Source organism: Stenella coeruleoalba, assembly GCF_951394435.1.
Source record: "Stenella coeruleoalba genome assembly, chromosome: 6".
Lineage (NCBI taxonomy): Eukaryota > Metazoa > Chordata > Mammalia > Artiodactyla > Delphinidae > Stenella > Stenella coeruleoalba.
In genome coordinates, this window is record NC_137151.1 from 87,749,527 (window position 1) to 87,769,076 (window position 19,550).

At 34.2% G+C, this 19,550-nt stretch overlaps 1 protein-coding gene and 1 pseudogene across 9 annotated transcripts in view; both read right to left on the reverse strand.

Moving 5' to 3' along the window:
* Positions 1-19,550, reverse strand: part of LOC307187471 (uncharacterized protein) — a 1,029,543-nt gene that overhangs the window by 214,590 nt on the left and 795,403 nt on the right. The window lies entirely within an intron of this gene.
* LOC307187824 (3-ketoacyl-CoA thiolase, mitochondrial-like) lies at positions 6,813-9,864 on the reverse strand (annotated as a pseudogene). The gene is made up of 2 exons: positions 9,839-9,864; positions 6,813-8,021 (listed from the first exon to the last, which is right to left on the reverse strand). The product of its transcript is annotated as a 3-ketoacyl-CoA thiolase, mitochondrial-like (transcript).

Genomic DNA, 19,550 nt, shown 5'->3' on the forward strand with positions numbered 1-19,550 from the left:
ACAGTATGATGGTTTAATGATCAGTGTTCCAAAAGGGAATCACCATGAGAAATTGCTGTTTTGAATTTTTTCTTCCTGAGGCCAAAGCGGTAGTAGCATTTTTATCTGGCCATATTCTCTATCAAGGTTCACTTTGAAAACTTCAAAGGCCATATTTGGAAAAAGAAAATATCTCTCATTTTCATTCCTCTTCCCTTTGAGCCAGCATGTAAAAATGGCAATCCTTTTAATCCCAGGGAAAAATACTTTTAGACAAACTATGTAGGTGTTCTTTTTTTTCCTGGGAATATATTAAAAGTAATGTAGAAGAACTATTATAAGTAATGCATTGGCACAGTAAGGCATTAAAAACAGAACAGGTAGAAATCATCATAGTTCTCTACCAATTTAGACTTCTTACATTTAAGACATGACACATTAATGGAAGCCTTTAGGGCAACAATAAAGTTAAATAATATACTCAAAGATAAAATGATCTAATTTTTCCTTTTAATAACAATTACTCTACATATTACTAGAGACTATAAAATAGTAATAGATCGATTTAGGATGCTAGCATCTTATATGAAATATATTCCCATTGTATATGAGTGCATTTTAGTTCCAATCTTTTTTTTTTTTTTTCTTTTTCCAGCATCAAGGGACTGCTGCTTTGGGAATAAATGGGACACCTACATGAGGACCATAAAACACCGAGTTTTGGCAACCAAAATTTTCCATTCATCTTATGATTTCAGTGGTTTCATTCAACATTCTACCACCTCACTGAAAAGCAGGGCAATGGTGAGGAAACTACCAAGTGTTATCTTTGAACTAAGGAGTAACCTACTTTAAAGTGTCCTGCCATTAGTTACAGATAACCTAATATATGTTCCTGTATATTTTTATTATATTTTTCCTGTTACAAAATCTTCAGAGAAAGAATTTCTTAGAGTAAGTTTTTAATTTAAAATTCTCAAATTTGCTTTTTATTGCTACCAGTACCACCTTTCAGATAATTTTTAGTAGATTACTATGTGAAGTTTTACAAGTTTATATATTCTTATATAAGACAGAAGTTTCCCAGGATGGTATTAGTATTATTGATATATCATGGCAAAACTGATTAGACAACATAAATCTGAATAACCCTTTTATACATGAAGTAAATAGCCATGGATATAAAAATAATATTATTGGGCTTCCATAGATATTATCTTAAATATTCTTTATACTTATTAACAGATTTTTCTGAATACTTGACTCTATGTGCATTTTATATTAATATATAAACCAGATTAATCTAATTTCTCTAAATCCTAAGAAAATCTCCTAATAATATTCAAATTTTAGATTTTACAACTAGCCTGAATTTCAGATTCTGCAATTCCCAAATCACTGAAAATCAAAATGTTTTCTAACTTGTGGCAAAATCTGATATGAACAGACTCTGATGCTGTATATGCAGTCTTTATTAATCACACTTAGTTTGAATATTCATATATTTTGCTGCCAAAATATGTGCTCAACCAGATTCCTCAATGGATATAACATGTGCAATTTATTACCTTTCTTAAATGCAAAATATTCAGGCTTCTGTTCCCAGGGGATACTGGGCCTGGATAGATATATCACTGTGGGTAGACAGATACATTAAATGGACAAGTTGAATGTAAAATAAATGGAGTAATCATTTTAACTCAATGAATGAAATAATAATTTATGAAACCATACTGATATAAACAAATGCGTAAAGAGAGAGCTCTCCTTACAATAGGAAGCTAGTTCATATATGTATATATATTATAATATAGTATCATATATTGTATTGTATATATGGTGTGTAGTTATAATTATATATATAAATAATATACATAATAATATGTAATGTATGTATTATAAAAATATATACATATATAATTATAAAATCATCAATGGTTGATAATACTGGTGACTGAAGATTTGATGAGCATCAAGATTTTTAAATAGTTTCAAAATATCTTCTTACTATTCCTAAATTGATCACATAGGAAAATATAGTAAATTTATAGTGAAGAAACCTAGTAGACATCACCTTAACCATGTGACCAAATTTAATATCACCAATACTGAGACAAAAAAGAATCATTTTCCTCTTGATTTCATTTATTGAGAATAAAAGACAAAAAAAATCACTCAGAGTATTCTGTCACAAATGTATACAGTGAATTTGATTATGAAAAAAAATCATATCAGAGAAACTCATATTGAGGAATATTCTGCAAAATAACTGATCTTTATTTCTAAAAAAAAAAAGAAAAATTCAAGTCAGGAAAGACAAAGGCTGAAGAAATGTGCCAGGTTACAGAAGAGACATGACAAGAAAATGCCATTCCAGCTCCTATAACTTTGATAGAGATGATTGGCAATGGAATTTATTCCAATCAAAAAGAAAGAAATAGTCCTGAATATTATCAAGTATATGAAAATGGTGCTAATTTTGAAGCAAATGAAATTAACTTTTAAGGGAAATAATTTAATAAGACAAGTTAAAAAGTGCCCTTCTATGGCCACTAATGGCTGGAAACGGTAGAAGAAAAAGAAGCAAATATGTGAACATAATGGAAGAAAATGAGAGACAATAAAAGAAAATGAAATACAGGCAATTATGGTGAGGAAAATAAAAGTCATCTAGAAATATTGAGTCCTAAATATCCAGGAAACAATTAAGTGAGTTACTGTAGTAAGGTATAAACATAATTGGTTTTAGCCAATAGAAAAAAACAGTTTGAAATAGTTAACATTTAAGAAAATTTAAATGACTCATTAGGAAGCAGAATATATAAAGTTTCGAAAAGTAAAGCAACTTTAAGTAAAAAGTGCATGTTTTGTGAGAAACAGATCAGATCCTTGAATAATTTAATGACTCAGAGTCCACATTTGGGTCTCAAGCACATTTTCCTGATAAGATACTTCAGTTGTGAAGGATTTTGCAATGTGCCCGTCATGTTAGTTTTATATATTTAAATAAATATAAATAAATAAATAAAGCATGAAAGAATGAAGGAGAAATTTTCTTCTGCAATGAAATATACATATATGCAATTAGCTATTACTTCTATATTTTTTGTCATTAATGATAATGACCATCCACCAAGCCAGAACTGGAGACTAACTCTTTTGTCTCCCAGAATCTCCTCATTAAATGAACCACTTGGACATGATTTTTCTTCTTTTCATTTATTGTTAAAATAATACTTCAAAATTTTATAGTTTATCTAGTAGATTAATTCCTTATTTTCTAAATTTCTTTTCTGATTCCTACTTGATTCTTATTAATTCATCATTTCATCTTTCACATTCCAGAAAGTCTTGTTTTTTCTTTAAAAAACTGTACTGATGCCCTCCCATTGCAAAAATTTCTTTAGTGGCTTCTCATTGCACGTGGAATGAGGTTCAATTCATTATCATTGCCTATAGTTTTGAATAAAAAAAAGTCAACACAGTTTTTAAAAAATTAAAATTCAGATGCTTGAAATTTTAGTTATCTTATAAGCCTTATATTTATATATGATCAGTGAACAGTTACATACTACTACAAATAATAATAATAACTATTATTATTATTATAGTTATTCATCTTGGCTTCAGTAGAGGGTGCCATTTCTGTAAAAAAAATGTAATTGGATTATAGATATTAAAATCACCAGATGGGGAACTGTGGTACTAGTAATGTTCTATCTTTTCTTTTTTTTAATGGCTTTATTGGAGTATAATTGCTTTATAATTGTGTGTTAGTTTCTGCTTTATAACAAAGTGAATCAGCTATACATATACATATATCCCCATATCTCCTCCCTCTTGTGTCTCCCTCCCACCCTCCCTATCCCACCCCTCTAGGTGGTCACAGAGCACCGAGCTGATCTCCCTGTGCTATGCAGCTGCTTCCCACTAGCTATCTATTTTACATTTGGTAGTATATATATGTCCATGCCACTCTCTCACTTCATCCCAGCTTACCCTTCCCTCTCCCCGTGTCCTCAAGTCCATTCTCTATGTCTGCATCTTTATTCCTGTCCTGTCCCTAGGTTCTTCATGTTCTATCTTTTGATCTGAGTGCTGGCTATATAGGTCAGTTCAGTTAGGGAAAAGCCATCAAGTGTAAAATTATGGTTTTTGCAATTTTTGGTATTATATAATTATAGTAAAAATGTTAACAACTGTTTGGAGATTTAGGGTAAAAGGTACAATAAAGAGGAGGGAAAAGGGATGAAAGAAAATATATATTAATATATTCTCATTTTAATTAAAAATCCCATGAAAGATCTAAATTTTCCATGTATGATTGTTAATTTAAGGTTAATTTATCTTTTTTTTTTTTTTTTTTAAGGTTAATTTATCTTAATGATTATCATGAGGTTCTTATAGTAGCACTTAAATTACACATAAAATATATAATCCTAATATAGCTATTTATTTTCTAATCAAGAGCATAAACCTTCCAAAAATTCCCTTCTACATCTTTATAGCTGAATTTATTTCTCTGATTTTTTTGTTTTTTTTCAAATCGTGTCCTTCAATACAGAAACCGATACTGCATTTATCCGTATTTATTTAGGTCTTTCCTCAGCCCTACTGCCAACCCATGTGTCTTATTCTTAGCTCAGTGAGCTGGCACTAGTTTTGTACCTCAAGATGTTTACTCTGGCTAATTTAGCTAGTGATCTTCTAATGTCTGGTGTTTGGCAATAAAGTCCCAGTTGGAGTTTTCAACCAACAGCAGTTTGTATTTAGTTTCTGAATCTCTGTTTTATAGTCTTAGTACCTTCCCTTCTACTACATGAAGACAATTGCTCCTAGGGACACCTGAACCTGAAATGAACTGAAAATATTTTACAGCTTTCAACTTGCCAGCAGTAGAAGAAATATTCATACCAATCCCAGCACTCTGAACAGCTGTTGCTATAAGGTGATGTTGCTAAAGAATCCCAAAATAGAACAAGGCAAATACCATCACTACAAGGTTTCCACTGTTTTGGAGATATCCAGCTGGAAACTTAATTGTAATTTAAACAGAGAATGCAGAAACAGCTTTCTTGCATCTATTCACCATAGTTTTATTGAATTGGATAATTTAATCAATAAGTCACAATACTCTCTAGTGCTGTGCTATGTAAAATTCTGGGAGCAGAGAAATTTGATCTTTGCTGCCTATTTCTTCCATCTTCCTGTATTGCATTCCTCTAGGATTTAGGTAATATATCTCCCATTCTAATTAAGTCTTTATACACAGGCAATCTATTTTCTGTTCTTTGTGTTAGCACCCTACCTCCAAAAACCGCCAGGAACACCGCTGTGTTTATTCTTGTTTGCAGCATTAGGGCATACATACAGTGAAATGTGAGGTGTCTTGGTAAGAAGGTGTATTAGAGTTCTCCAGAGAAAAGAGAACCAAAAGACTATATATATATACACAGGTATTCCTCGCTTTTTGAATGTTTGCTTTATGCCACTTTGTTTTTATGAAAGACCTGTATTAGTACCTGTTTTCACTAACCAACAGAAATCTAAAGAGGTTTTTCACTTTTAGGAAAAAATTCCTTCTTTGCTTTAGGCCATTTCAACTTACAAACGTTTTCATAGGAACACTCTACTTTCAGAGAAAGAGAATGAGAGAGAGGGAGAGAGAAAGGGAGATATTTATTATAGAAACTGGCTCATGCAAGTTTTGAGGCCAAGACATCCTACAACCTACCATCTGCAAGCTGGAGAACCAGCAGAGCCAGTGGTGTAATGCAGTCCAAGTCCAAAGATCTGAGAACCAGGAGGTTTGATGACTGAGGACAGGAGATGTCCCAGCTCAAGCAGAAAGAGAGCAAATTCATTCTTCCTCTGCCTTTGTGTTCTGTTCAGGGCCCTCAAAAGATTGGATAATGCCTTCCTACATTGGGGAGGGCCATCTGCTTTATTCAGTTCACCAATTCAAATGCTAATCTCTTCCAGAAACACCCTCACAGACACACCCAGAAGAATGTTTTACCAGCTAACTGGGCGTCCCTTAGCCTAGTCAAATTGACATGTAAAATTAATACCATCACAGTGGGTATTAAAAAGAAGCCTACTATACAAGTTAGGCTTTGGTTGAGTTGTTTGGAGGAGTGTTTAAGGAAGCAGTACCTTGCACTGGATTGTATCCTATCAGGAGCAGGAAGCAATTCTATGATAGGGTATCTCAAAACATCTTATCCATGACAATGATACACCAGAGTGAGGCTAATCCTGTAATTATTGAAGAAACAGCCATTGCGCATATTAACCAGGGAAGGGTTATACTTGTGAAGCTGTGGGTTGGGTAGTGCTTTGTCTATGCTCAGCCATGATTAAGGAATGGTCTTGTTTTTGTCTTTATCCATAAAGATCAAAGAATGGTCTTATCTGAATTTGAGGTTCTGTGAAAAAGTTTATTTTCAGCAGGAGACGCGGAAACCTAGCTGTGAGTGCCAGGACAGCTTGAAGCAACACCAAGGCCTGGCTGAGAGTTACGAGGCCACAGCCTGCATGTCAGGGGCTTGCTCTTTCTCACTTGTTTCTATTAAAGAATGTTAATAGAATATTCCATTGTAAAGTATAAAATGTAAAAAGAAAATCATAAGAAAATTTAAGAATTCCTCATAAAGGTATTTATTCATGGATTCATTCATCTATTTATTTTTGGAAATTAAGGCAACACATTCAATTTCCTTGCAATCATATGATCTAAAGCATGTGTGGTGGTCACTGGCCAGAATACGATTTTTTTAAGGCCTTCTATAATTAAACTTCAGTTCAGAAATACATCATATTTAGTGCAAATTGGAGAAAACTTATTTCTGGCCTGAGCTCTTAACTCATGATAAATACATCTTTACCTCATCAACCCTCGATCACACTCAATCACTGTTTCAGTGGCAGGGCATAGCCAGTTTTAGCAGCTTCTCTAAAGGTCCCCTGTTCTAATGTGGCCTGGCCAAGTAAAGTAACTGTGGGCCATGGTGGGCTCCTTTCTCTTCTCAGGCTGGGCTCTGCATGATGAGTGTCATAACTTGGCCAACTCCAATGCACGCTTATGCCCCTGCACATTTTCCACCTCCACATCTTAATTCATGAACCATGTGTGCAATAATGCTTGATCCAGATCCTCCCAATGGCTGATCCCAAGTAATGGCTCTTCCATTTAAATTGGTTATACCTGGGTCGAGATCCAAGCTCTTCTCAACTGCCAAGTACTGGGGAGGAAAAGCTCCATTTACCTCTACCAAATCCACGTCCTTAAGACTCAGTCTTCTTTTCTTTAGTGCCCCGTTGGAGGTAGGGACAAAACCAATATCTATGACAGAGAGATCACATCTAGATACAAAATAGCTCACAATTCTTGTCAGTGTAATGTTATGCTTTTTAGCAGCATCTTTACTAGCTATGACCAAAGCATCAGATACTTCTGGTACATTCCTTACACTGATGGTCCCTTCGTCCTTGAAAATTGGAGGAAGTTTATTTAACTGCTCCAGGCTCGTTGGGACCAAACTGGCTCATGACTTGCATTGTTTTCCTGTCCTTGTCTTTACCTCAACTGGTACCATCTCATTATTAAAGTAGCCAGCATCTTTAGCAGCTTTCCATCTCTGCTCTGACTACAGGGTGTATTTGTTACATTTTTCTCTGCTAATTTTATGTTTTGCAGCAAGATTCTTTGCAGTAATTCCCATGGGGAGTTGGAGACGCTGCTCTGTTAATGCTGCTCGCAAAGAATCTTCCAGCTTGAGATCTGATCAAAACTTGGCTCTAAAACGCACGTTTCTGACACAGTAAGGAGCCATATTTTTGGCTGTTCCACACAAGACAACTTCAGCATCTTTAACACACACTTCCTGACATCCATTCACAATGGACTGGAAACCAGAGCCACAGAGTCTATTAACAGTGAGAGCTGAGGTCTCTTTCGGAACTCCCACATCAAACTGACGTGCCTTGCCAAGTATGCAGCATCTGAAGAGCTATTTGCCAGTTTATTATAAAGGATACAACTAAAGAACAGACAAATAGAAGAGATGCATAGCGCAAGATATGGGGAGGTGGGGTGTGGACCTTCCACACCCTCTGGGCACCCACCTGCCCCAGCACTTTCATTTGTTCACCAACTTGAAGCTCTGATGGGTTTATTCTTCATTCATAACAGAAGGATTTGCAAAAACAATGGAATTCATTTTTAATAGTAGAATTTTTGTTAATCAAATTCTGGAGAGGACAGTATCATTTGATGCAATGGGAGTTATAGGTAGAAGTTTTAATCTGCCTCTAAAAATTTGGCAAATATAAGGTTAATCTCCCCTGCCCTCCTAGTATTTGCACTTGAGATTTTCTTTATATTTAGTTTCTAAGTTAAAGGAATCCTGAATGAGAGGAATTGAAGACACATGTTTAAAATATAAAATTATAATTTTCAGTGCCATCACTATATTATATTTTAAAAGCTCTATGTCTTATGCTGCATTCATAATACTTCTATAGTATATAGTTTAAGAGCCATCTTATCTTACTCGATTGGAACAATTATTTGGTAAGTTAATTGAAAAGTAGGTTAAAGTAGGAACCATATACAAACAAAAAATGTACGCATACCTTAAAAATTTTATTTCAAGTTAAAACATACGCATGCACCTTATGATGTAGGGACAAAGCCTTTCTTTGAAAGTTAGTTTACTGATTTATTTTCCACATTTTGCATAAAAGACTTCCTAAGGCCTCACACAACAACTAGCAATGGTTTCATTAGGTAAAGTAAGAAGGGCAGAAGGTGTGGAGCAAAAGAGAGGCACTTATTAGCCACAGTTATTCAGTTGGTATATTTTCAAAAGGGAATTGAAACCTTCAATTAATCTCAAAGATTATATGAAGACATATTAAGAGAGTTTCTGTATGTTCTATAAATAAAGTGGATACAGTCCACTTAATGAATAAGGCTTTTATATATTATCTGCAAGGGCTTATAATTATTTTTAAGTATTTTATAGCCTTATGTCATAAATCTTAGTGTCTATTCATTAGGTGGGTTTCTGTTGTTGTTGTTTGTTTATATATATATGTGTATATATGTCCCCTTTCCTTACTTAAGGTACCACTGCAAAGTATTTTGGGAAATTTAGAATAGAAAGCAGAATTCTCAACAGCAGGTCCATTTAGCTGGTTAAAATATGTTTATAACTAATCTTTTAAAATATATACTTGTAGAAATATAATTTTCAGACGATGTTCATCTACTTTATATATATATATATATATATATATATATATATATATATATATTTCCCCCATAAACACCAATTATATGTTGACATCGATCCTACTTGTTAGCTATGCTGTCAGTCAAAACAGATCTGACTGCTCTGTAGTGGCATTTGGCAGAAGTAAATGGAGATTAGGGGATAGAGAGATCAGTTCAGGCCTCCAGGACAATCTGTAGCTTTCAATTCCAGCCAATCAGTGACACCTGCATGTGGTAATCATTCTCCTTGGTTACAAGTGCTGGCAGAAACTAGAGACGTGTTTTTCAAGCTTAAGCAAAACGAGCTAAATATAAATGTGAAAATCCTCTTCATTGTAGAATTTTCATCTTCTTTTGAGGAAAAAAAAAGGACAAAAAACAGGGTTGTTTTATTCATATTTTCAATTATTTTGTAGTAAGGTCAATTAAGCTTAAACACACCAATGAAGGATAAGCATGTTGGGGATAATATTTATCTTCTTGGGCCCATGACAAGAATTCAAACTGCAGTCTAGTATCCAACATGGGACTTTAAACGGCTGTGCTGGTGCCCACTACACCAGTCTCCTTTTTAGTTACTTGTTAGAGCTGTGTGAACCTTTCATCTTGTGAAACTTGCCAACCTCAGGAATATTTTATGAGTTACCAGCTTTGCAACTTTTGTAGAATACATTCAAACATCACTTTTACGGGCAGCAGAACTGTAAAATGTCTCTCCAAAGATTAAAGAAAAGTATATAAAAAGGAAACTATGGAAAGAAAACTAGTAGCATTCTCCCATCATTTCCCAGCAAACTCTTGTTTTCTCTAACTTTAAATGAAGTCAGGCCTCGACTTAGGGGTCAGCAGACCATCCTTCTGAGGTTATCATTCTCAATTGAATCTGTCTCCAGAAAAGCAAAAACACTACAGGTAATAAGCTTCTTCCATTTTTTTTATTCAGGTATTTAACTGCCATTCTTGGGTAAAATAAGATATTACTTTATAATATAGTATTTTTCTTTTTCTTTTCTCCTCTTTTCCAACTAGTTATCCCTAATCTTTTAACAAATTCTCATATAAAAATGTAATATTTATTTAATAGATGATGAAATATGCCAAAGTTTTTTTTTTTAATAAAGATCAAAGAGCTTGTAAGAAAGCCACACTGTTTTTCCAAATGTGAACAGTAGTGCATTGTTATAATGCCTGTGGAAACCCAGAAGGGCAGCTAGATGCTAGATCTGGTGAATAGGATAAGCCTGGATTTAGATCTTCAATTAAACCCTTTTGAAAATTTGACCTCAGAAAGATTAAAACTGATTTTGTAAGCAGATTTTGGGGAGCATACCTACACAGTTGGCCTTACTTATGGCAAAAAGAGGAAAACTAATAATTATAGAACACCTAGTACATTCCAGGGTCTCAGAGTCACAGATAGTTTTATTTGCTATCTTATATCCATTCTCCTTCTAGATATTATTTGAGGTCAGTTTTAGAGTCTCCATGGGAATTTGTCCTTGGGTTCTTTCAGAAGAGGAGCATGCATGAGACAAATCAAGCAAATATTGAATGGTGAAAATTCAGAACCTGTCTATTGAATGAATGTCAGAAAATTTGGAGAATTTATAAGTGGTAGTTCTTTTTTCTCCTGAACTAGAAATTTAGGAGCTACTGCCATCTTGCTACCAGAAAGAGAGTCTGAGGGTAGTTGTTCCTACTCACTGAAAACAAAGTCAAGATAAGATCAGAGAAAAACCAAGACCTAGAATATTGTTTAAGCCACTGCATCAAGCTTGATCAGAAGTCACTTCTATCCACGGACTTTTCAAAGGATCAAGCACTGGATATGAAAGCCACAGCACAGCCAACTGCACCATATTTGTAAACTACGTGGCCAGCAGAAGCAACAGCACCCAACACTTCCTACTCCCCACATAGCAGAGAAAGTTAGCTCTCCCAACTTGCCTCTGTTAGAGTACACAAGATTTTATCAGCATGTTGTTCTTGAAAGGGAAGTGTCAGTTGTTTTCTTTAGAAGAAGATGGAAAGAGAGAAATGAGTAATTGCTGCTCATCTTTCAGATATAATAACCGGTTAACATGAGGACATGATTCACTGCAATATGTCTCACACGCTATGAGTGGCTCAAACTGGATAAAACTATGGCTTAAAGCAGAAAGACAAACTGAAGGTCCACCCAATCTATCCAATTTACTTTAAAGTAATTATTAATAATCCCTTTAAAAATGATAAATCTGGAAAAAGCCTAAGCCAGACAGGATGCCAGGATAATAGGTATAAACCAGCACTGTCCTGCAAAGGAAATTATCAACAAAACAAAAAAGACAACCTACTGAATGGGAGAAAATGTTTGCTAATGATATGACCAATGAAGGGTTGATATCCAAAATATATGAACAACTCATACAAGTCAACATCAAGAAAACCCAGTCAACTCGATTAAAAAATGGGCAGAAGTCCTGAATTGACATTTTTTCAAAGAAAACATACAGATGGCCAACAGGCACATGAAAAGATGCTCCACATTGTTACTAATCAGAGAAATGAAAATTAAAACCACAATGAGATATCACCTCACACCTGTCAGAATGGCAATCATCAAAAAGACCACAAATAACAAATGTTGGAAAGGATGTGGAGAAAACACTTGTACATTGTTGGCGGGAATGTAAATTGGCATAGCCACTGTGAAAAACAGTATGGCAGTTTCTCAAAAAACTCAGAATAGAACTACCACATGACCCAGCAATTCCACTTCTGGGTATATATTTGAAAAATACAAAAACAGTAATCTGAAAACGTACATTCATCCCAGTGTTCATAGCAGCATTGTTCACAATCACCAAGGTATGGAAGCAACCTAAGTGTCAACAGATAAATGGATAAATAAGATGTGGTATATATGTATACAATGAATACTACTTAGCCATAAAAAAAGAATGAAATTTTGCCATTTGCAACAACATGAATGGACTTGGAGGATATTAGGCTAAGTGAAATAAGTCAGACAGAGAAAGCCAAATACTGTATGATATCACTTGTATGCAGATTCTAAAAAAGTAGAACTAGTGAATATAACAAAAAGGAAACATACAGATATAGAGAACAAACTAGTGATTACCAGTGGGGAGAGGGAAGGGGGTGAGGGAAAAGACAGGGGTAGGGGATTAAGGAGGTACAAACTATTATGTATAAAATAAGCCTCAAGGATGTATTGTACAACACAGGGAACATAGCCAATATTTTATAATAATACAAATGGAGTATAACCTTTAAAAATTGTGAATCACTATGTTGTACACCTGTAACTTATGTAATATTATACATCAACTATGTCTTAATTAAAAACAAAAAGCACAGGACTGTCCTGGGAAACCCAAGATGTACAAATCATCTAGCTACAGGGAATAACAAAACTCATGGGTGAGGTATGTACAATGACCTGTGACCTTTGGCTAATATGTAACGAAAACATGACTTTATTAATTCACTTAGTAAACATCGTTGTGTAGACTATCATGCAGCACTATGATACATCATAAGAATAAAAAGATAACCAGAATAAAATTTCTTACCCTAAAATAACACGTGTTTATCAATGGAGAAAGACATATTTGAAGATAGTTATGACACAAACATAAGGTATTGGCAGGGATAAAATAAGCACTCAGATTGAGTACTGAACTCTGTTTGGGGAGGTGGGAGAAAAAGTAACCAGAAAAGCTTAAAAAAAGAAGTGAAATTTGAGCTGTATAACAGTGGAATAATATATATTTGGCAAGTAACTAAGAAAAAAAAGAGTTTAGTCTTGAGTAAGGGAATGAAAGACATGGAATCATGGGGTCTAAAATGGCTTAATAACTTTAGGTTAATTTTGTCATGAAAATATTAAATCTTTCTAAGACTTATTTTCACCAAGGTGAAATGACTAAGAATAATACTGAGAGGCATTTTAGTTAATAAATATATCGCATCTTTTCAGAATCCATTCCTTGGTAGATTTTCAGCAAATTCATTGGCACTCTAGGATTTCTAAGATTGAAATAAATTTACAAAGGTCAGTTTTTATAAGTGAATTTAAGAAAATATTTCTTATTTTCTACATAAAAAACTTTGATTTAAATCCTGGAAGCCAAAAGTGTTATATTTTATTGAAACTGGAAAAAAAATAAAAGAATAGGAAAGCAATTCCCTTAGGAATTAAAGAACATTTTTATTCCCCTTTTATACAGTATGGCAGTTTCTACTTTTAGTGTTCCTCTTTAAAATATAGAAGTAACCTCACCATGAAAATTTTATGTGTAGAACCAAAGAATAAACAGCTTTCACTGATTCCCACCTGTATGCACACAGAGCCAAAAGAGTCCTTTCACTTAATTAAACCAAATTAAATTTTAGAATAACTTTAGAAACACTTACCTTCAAAATAACTGAGGTGTGCACTTCTCTCTAAACCCTTTGCTTGCCAAGTTTTTCCCATTAGACAAGCTTTTACATTATGTCATTAAAATCCTTCTTCTTTACTTAGTATAAATTGTTCAACCCAGAGGTTGTTATTTTTACCTAAGTCCAACATGTTCTGATTTCTCATAATGACCTACTGTTCTAATCTCTTATTTAGTTTATGATGTACTTTGCTTTTATTCTAATACATGGTATTAATGTTTGGTATTTTAAATGTCTGGACCATTAAGTACATAATGAATTACACAACTTTTTTTTTTAACTTTCACAAATGAGTTAAATAGGAAGAGAAAAATTTAACACTATTTATGATCTATATAGAAATATAGCATAATGTAGAAATTTAATAACACCTTACTTTTGTGATTCTATTAATTTGCCGGGCTGCCATAACAAAGCATCAAAAACTGTGTGGCTTAAACAACAGAAAGATATTGTTTCACAGTTCTGGAGAGCAGAAGTCCAAGATCAAGGTGTCTGCAGGTTTAGTTCCTACTGAGGCCTGTGAGGGAGAATCTGTTTCTGGTGATTTGCATGCACTCTTTGGTGTTTCCTGGCTTGTATGTGCATCAACCTGGCCTCTGCCTTCATCTTCATATGGAGTTGTGTGTGTGTGTGTGTGTGTGTGTGTGTGTGTGTGTGTCTGTGTGTGTCTGTGTGTGTGTATGTCTGTCTCCATGTCCAAATCCCCTCGTTATTTTCAGGATGCAATCATATAGGATTAGAACTCCCCCTGTTGAACTCGTCTTAACTTGATCATCTTCAAGGACCCTATTTATAAATAAGGCCACATTCACAAGCACTGGGATTTAGGACTCCAACATCTTTTTGTTATTAAACCCATAGGAGTGACTGGGTTTTGAAATGTTTTTCTTAAAGCAGACTGAGAAAATGCTTAACTGTGGGTCATCATGCCTGGGTTTAAATCCATCCCCTATCATTCATGAAGAAATCATATAATTTCTTCATGTTCTAAGCTTTTGCAAATATACCTGGGTATTTAGGCTCTGCTTTATCTTACCTGTATCAGGAATGAAGATAATATGTCAAGGAAGAAAAAATTGGAATGGAAACTTTTAAAGGGTCTTAAAGAAAAGCAGGAATATTAAGAGGAGAATAGAAATAAAGAAGTAAAAGGTGCCCAAGGAAAAGTGGTTGATATGGAAGAGTGACAAAGAAAATCCAATTTATAATTGGATTTGCTGAAGTTCATGAGATCTTACTTCTCGTTCTGTTGTCTGAGAGGTGCTAGAAGACAAGGCAATCAAGTAACAATCACAAACCCAGAGCCAGATCCTGGTTTCTAAATACTCTCTCTCCACTAATAGGAACTAGAATTATTTGGAGAAATGTCTGATTCCAGGCTGGAGCAGGAACAGTACAAGATGAACTTGGATGATCTTGTTTCTGAAAGTAAGTACTCAAAATTGAGACACACAAAAAGGACACAGAAGCCAACTTGAGGAACTCCCATGGCTAAATATGATGCAATTCAGCATCGAATTAAATAATGATAGTAAAGCATTATAGCTTCTTAAATGAATTAACTTACTATTATGCCATATTTAATAGTTTATATATCTATATTTATATGGAAAGCCCTTTCTTATAGTAGAGGCTCAAGTAATAAATAAGAAAGGAATGAAGAGATCCAAAAAATCACCATTTAACAACTATCAACATTAATTGAGGCAAGACCCATCAATGGATACTAAAAGAAGTGAGTGATATTTTGAGGTGTCACAAAATATTTATACGATCTCAATATAACTCCTTACAAGATAGTGAAAAAAATTGACAGGAACAACTTCATAAAGTGATCAAGTTAACATAATGAATCATGAAACATTTCAATAACATATGCTAACTGACATAAGACATTGAGAATAGCACGATATTGCTTCTGTGGTGTTCCTGACAAATAAAAACATCTATAACCTGGACATATCAGAAATTCCAAAGAGAGATGCATTTTATGCAAAATTACTGTTCTCTAAAAAATAAAATTAAAAACAAAAAGTTAATCTCCCAAAATAAAAGAGACTCAAGAGACGTGACAACTGAATGCAAGGCATGATCCAGGATTTTCGGCATTTTCTGTCATATAAATTGCATTATTGGGAAAATTGTCAAAACCTGAATAATGTCTTCAAATTAGAGAATAATGCTGTATCAGTGTTAATTTCCTAGTGTTGTTAAGTGTGCTATATTCAATGAAATATTTACAGAGAAAGGGACATAATATCAGTAACTTATTCTCATGAGAAACAGAGAGAGAGAGAGAGATGAGGGAAGAATCTGGGTGAAGACTATATGAGAATTTTTGTATTTATTCTTGCAACTTTCTGTATATCTGAAATGATGTTAGAATTAAAAAATAAAAAGTTAAAAGGTACTCATATAACCTCTTACATGGTAGAGAGTAAGACTTGAAGAAAGAGCAAAAGTGTTACTCTTGAATTAACAGAAGAAAGAAATAGGTTGTAGCTTGTAAGAGTGAAAAACTATGACACAAGGGGGATAAAGGAGAATTTCAGCACCACTTGGACTTACAAGATTTGCAGAAATGGGTACACCAGGAAAGGGCAGCAGCAGATGCAATTGGGAAGTATTGCCTTTATGAAATTTTTCCAGGAGCAGAGAGCAAGAAACGTGAAGAGATGTTTGCAAAGAAGAAAGTGAACATGTTAGAAAATACATGTAACCTGAAAATGTGGGCTGAGAAAAAGAGGGTTTTTCCAGTGGGCTCAAGTCTTGAATTATGCATACAAGGGCGTGAGCTAGTGACATTTTTCTTAATATTTTTAATATAAGCATGATAGAATGATAGAATTGGCAAAGGCTAGAGAAAATGGGGTTACAGAAAGTATACATGTGCCCAGAGGGTCAACATGTCCTGGACTCACAGTAGGCTCACACTGGTATTTCTAATGGTGGTTGTGTTATCTTAATGACAGAAGATCTTGAATTTCTGTTCCCTCATTGCTGTCACCTACTTGAGCCTTTTATTTCTTCTGACACCAAGCTTACCAGATATTCAGCTTGTTTCTAATTTTGGAAAACCGAAGTCATCTACTATCTTTCTGATGATCTAGGGTACAGAACGATTTTGCAGGACTCAATTACCAGATTATAGGTCTTCACTTTGACTCTTGGAGCTTGAGTATCTACCTAAATTACTGCGTCTGTTAATTGGATGGACTCTATATGTGACCACATTTGAAAAAATATTTACTCCAACTTAATTTCATGGCCTTCATTTCTGTTACATCTTAAAGAACTTCAGCGACTCTCTTATAGTATTTAGAGCTTCAGTTAAAATTATAGATAAAGGGCTTCCCTGGTGGTGCAGTGGTTGAGAGTCTGCCTGCCAATGCAGGGGACACAGGTTCGTGCCCCGGTCCGGGAAGATCCCACATGCCACGGAGCGGCTAGGCCTGTGAGCCATGGCCACTGAGCCTGCGCATCCGGAGCCTGTGCTCCGCAACGGGAGAGGCCACAACAGTGGGAGGCCCGCGTACCACAAAAAAAAAAAAAAAAAAAAAAAATTATAGATATCTGCCTATTGTCACGATTACTTTTTTGGATATCCCTCTTTTGTTCACCCCGAACTTATCAGGCCTAACTTCTTACGTTTACTGAGTTCGATGTATAAACATTATTTTATTATCCAAGGGAGAAAACTCCTTTCACCTTATTTTTCTAAAGAATATGTCAAAATATGATCTTTTGGTTCTTATAACAGAAAATAATGGAAGTATTTCTATTTCAATATATTTTCTGTGGTTCACTTAAGCTTAGATAGGCCAGTTATAATTTACATATTGTGTGAATATTTGTAAAATGTAGAATCTATGCATTTTATTATATAGACTGTTTTAGAGCTAAGTCAATTTACATATCTAAATCAAAATTTACTAATGTTTTATTTAAATTCAATCATGCTTTAAAATGCTCAGAACCATGACAAGGGTTAGATGATCTTATACAAATTTCCCTTTGCACTAACTATTTTGCAATCTATTAATGATATCCTAATATTCTAATTGAATATTGGAAATATACATAGATTGAATCTTAAAGTGGTTATTTTGAAGAGACACATTTAAATATGATCAAAAGATGACATCTGTTATAAGGAATCAATGAAAAGTTATTGCACAGGTAACAACTTGTCTAGATAATTGGTTTTCATCAAGTTTCAATACAGAATGACACAAGTGTAGGCAATGACAGACTATTTGGAGCATTGGTCATCCAAAAGAACTTGAAAATAATTTTCAAAATCCATCAGGAGTTAAATCCACAGGGATGGTAACTGTGAATGATTATGTAAACATTCATCAGGGTAACTATCTTTCAGGGTTTCACATCCCTTGAACCACTGAGAACACAATTCCTATTTCTAGTTGCATGACTATTTGCAGGGTTTTTCAATTAATATGCTTCAAAAATATGAATTTCTGATTGTGCCATAATTATGCATAACCCAAAAGCACCACATAAGGATAAAAGATTTCAACTGATTTTTTAAATAAGAATTTATTTATGTCACACATGCACCCCAATGTTCATTGCAGCACTATTCACAATAGCCAGGTCATGGAAGCAACCTAAATGCCCATCGACAGACGAAGGGATAAAGAAGATGTGGTACATATATACAATGGAATATTAGCCATAAGAAGGAATGAAATTGGGTCATTTGTAGAGACATGGATGGACCTAGAGACTGTCATACAGAGTGAAGTAAGTCAGAAAGAGAAAAACAAATATCATATATTAACGCATACATGTGGAATCTAGAAAAATGGTACAGATGAACTGGTTTGAAAGGCAGAAATAGAGACACAGATGTAGAGAACAAACGTATGGACACCAAGGGGGGAAAGTGAGGGGGGTGGTGGTGGTGGGATGAATTGGGAGATTGGGATTGACATATATACACTAATATGTATAAAATAGATAACTAATAAGAACCTGCTGTATAAAAATAAATAAAATAAAATTCAAATAAAAAAAGAATTTATTTATGTCATAGTTCTTTCTCAAAAATTGCATTACTGAATTTTACCTATTTATACATGGCATGCAGTTTAAATACCCAAAAATTCCAAAATGAAATATAGAATGTTTTGAATATTCAGATTAAAAATGTAGGTGAATAGGTAGGTTGATGAATGGATAGATGAATGAATGGATATTAGATTAATTGAAATATACATAGATAGCTAGATTGCTAGCTCCAGAGAAAAGTCATAGTGAAATGGTAATCTCAAGCGTCCTGGAGTCCAAGCATTTGCATTCAAGTACTACGTAAGTCGTTTACTACCAGCATGCACTGGGGGGATTTACTTAACATTTCTGTCTTGTTTTACTTATCTATATAATAGATAATTTTATCTGTGATTAATTTTAGTACATCCATTAATATGAATGCACTGAAGATTAAATCAATTAATCAAGATAAATGTACCTGTAGGTATTATTGCATTAGTTTGCTAGGGCTGCCATACAAAATACCACAGACTAGGAGGTTTAAACAACAGAAATTAATTTTCTCACAGTTCTGGAGGCTGAAAGTTTAAGATCAAGATGTCAGCAGATTTGGTTTCTCCTAAGGCCTCTCTCCTTAGCTTGAAGATGCCATGTTCTCACTGAGTACTCACACAGACTTTTCTCTATGTGTGAGCATCCCTAGTGTTTCTCCCTTTTCTTCTAAGGACATCCTATGACTTCATTTAACTGTATTGAAATTTTTAAAGGTCCTATTTACAAATACAATCACATTGAGGGTTAGGGCTCCTGCATACACATTTTGGAG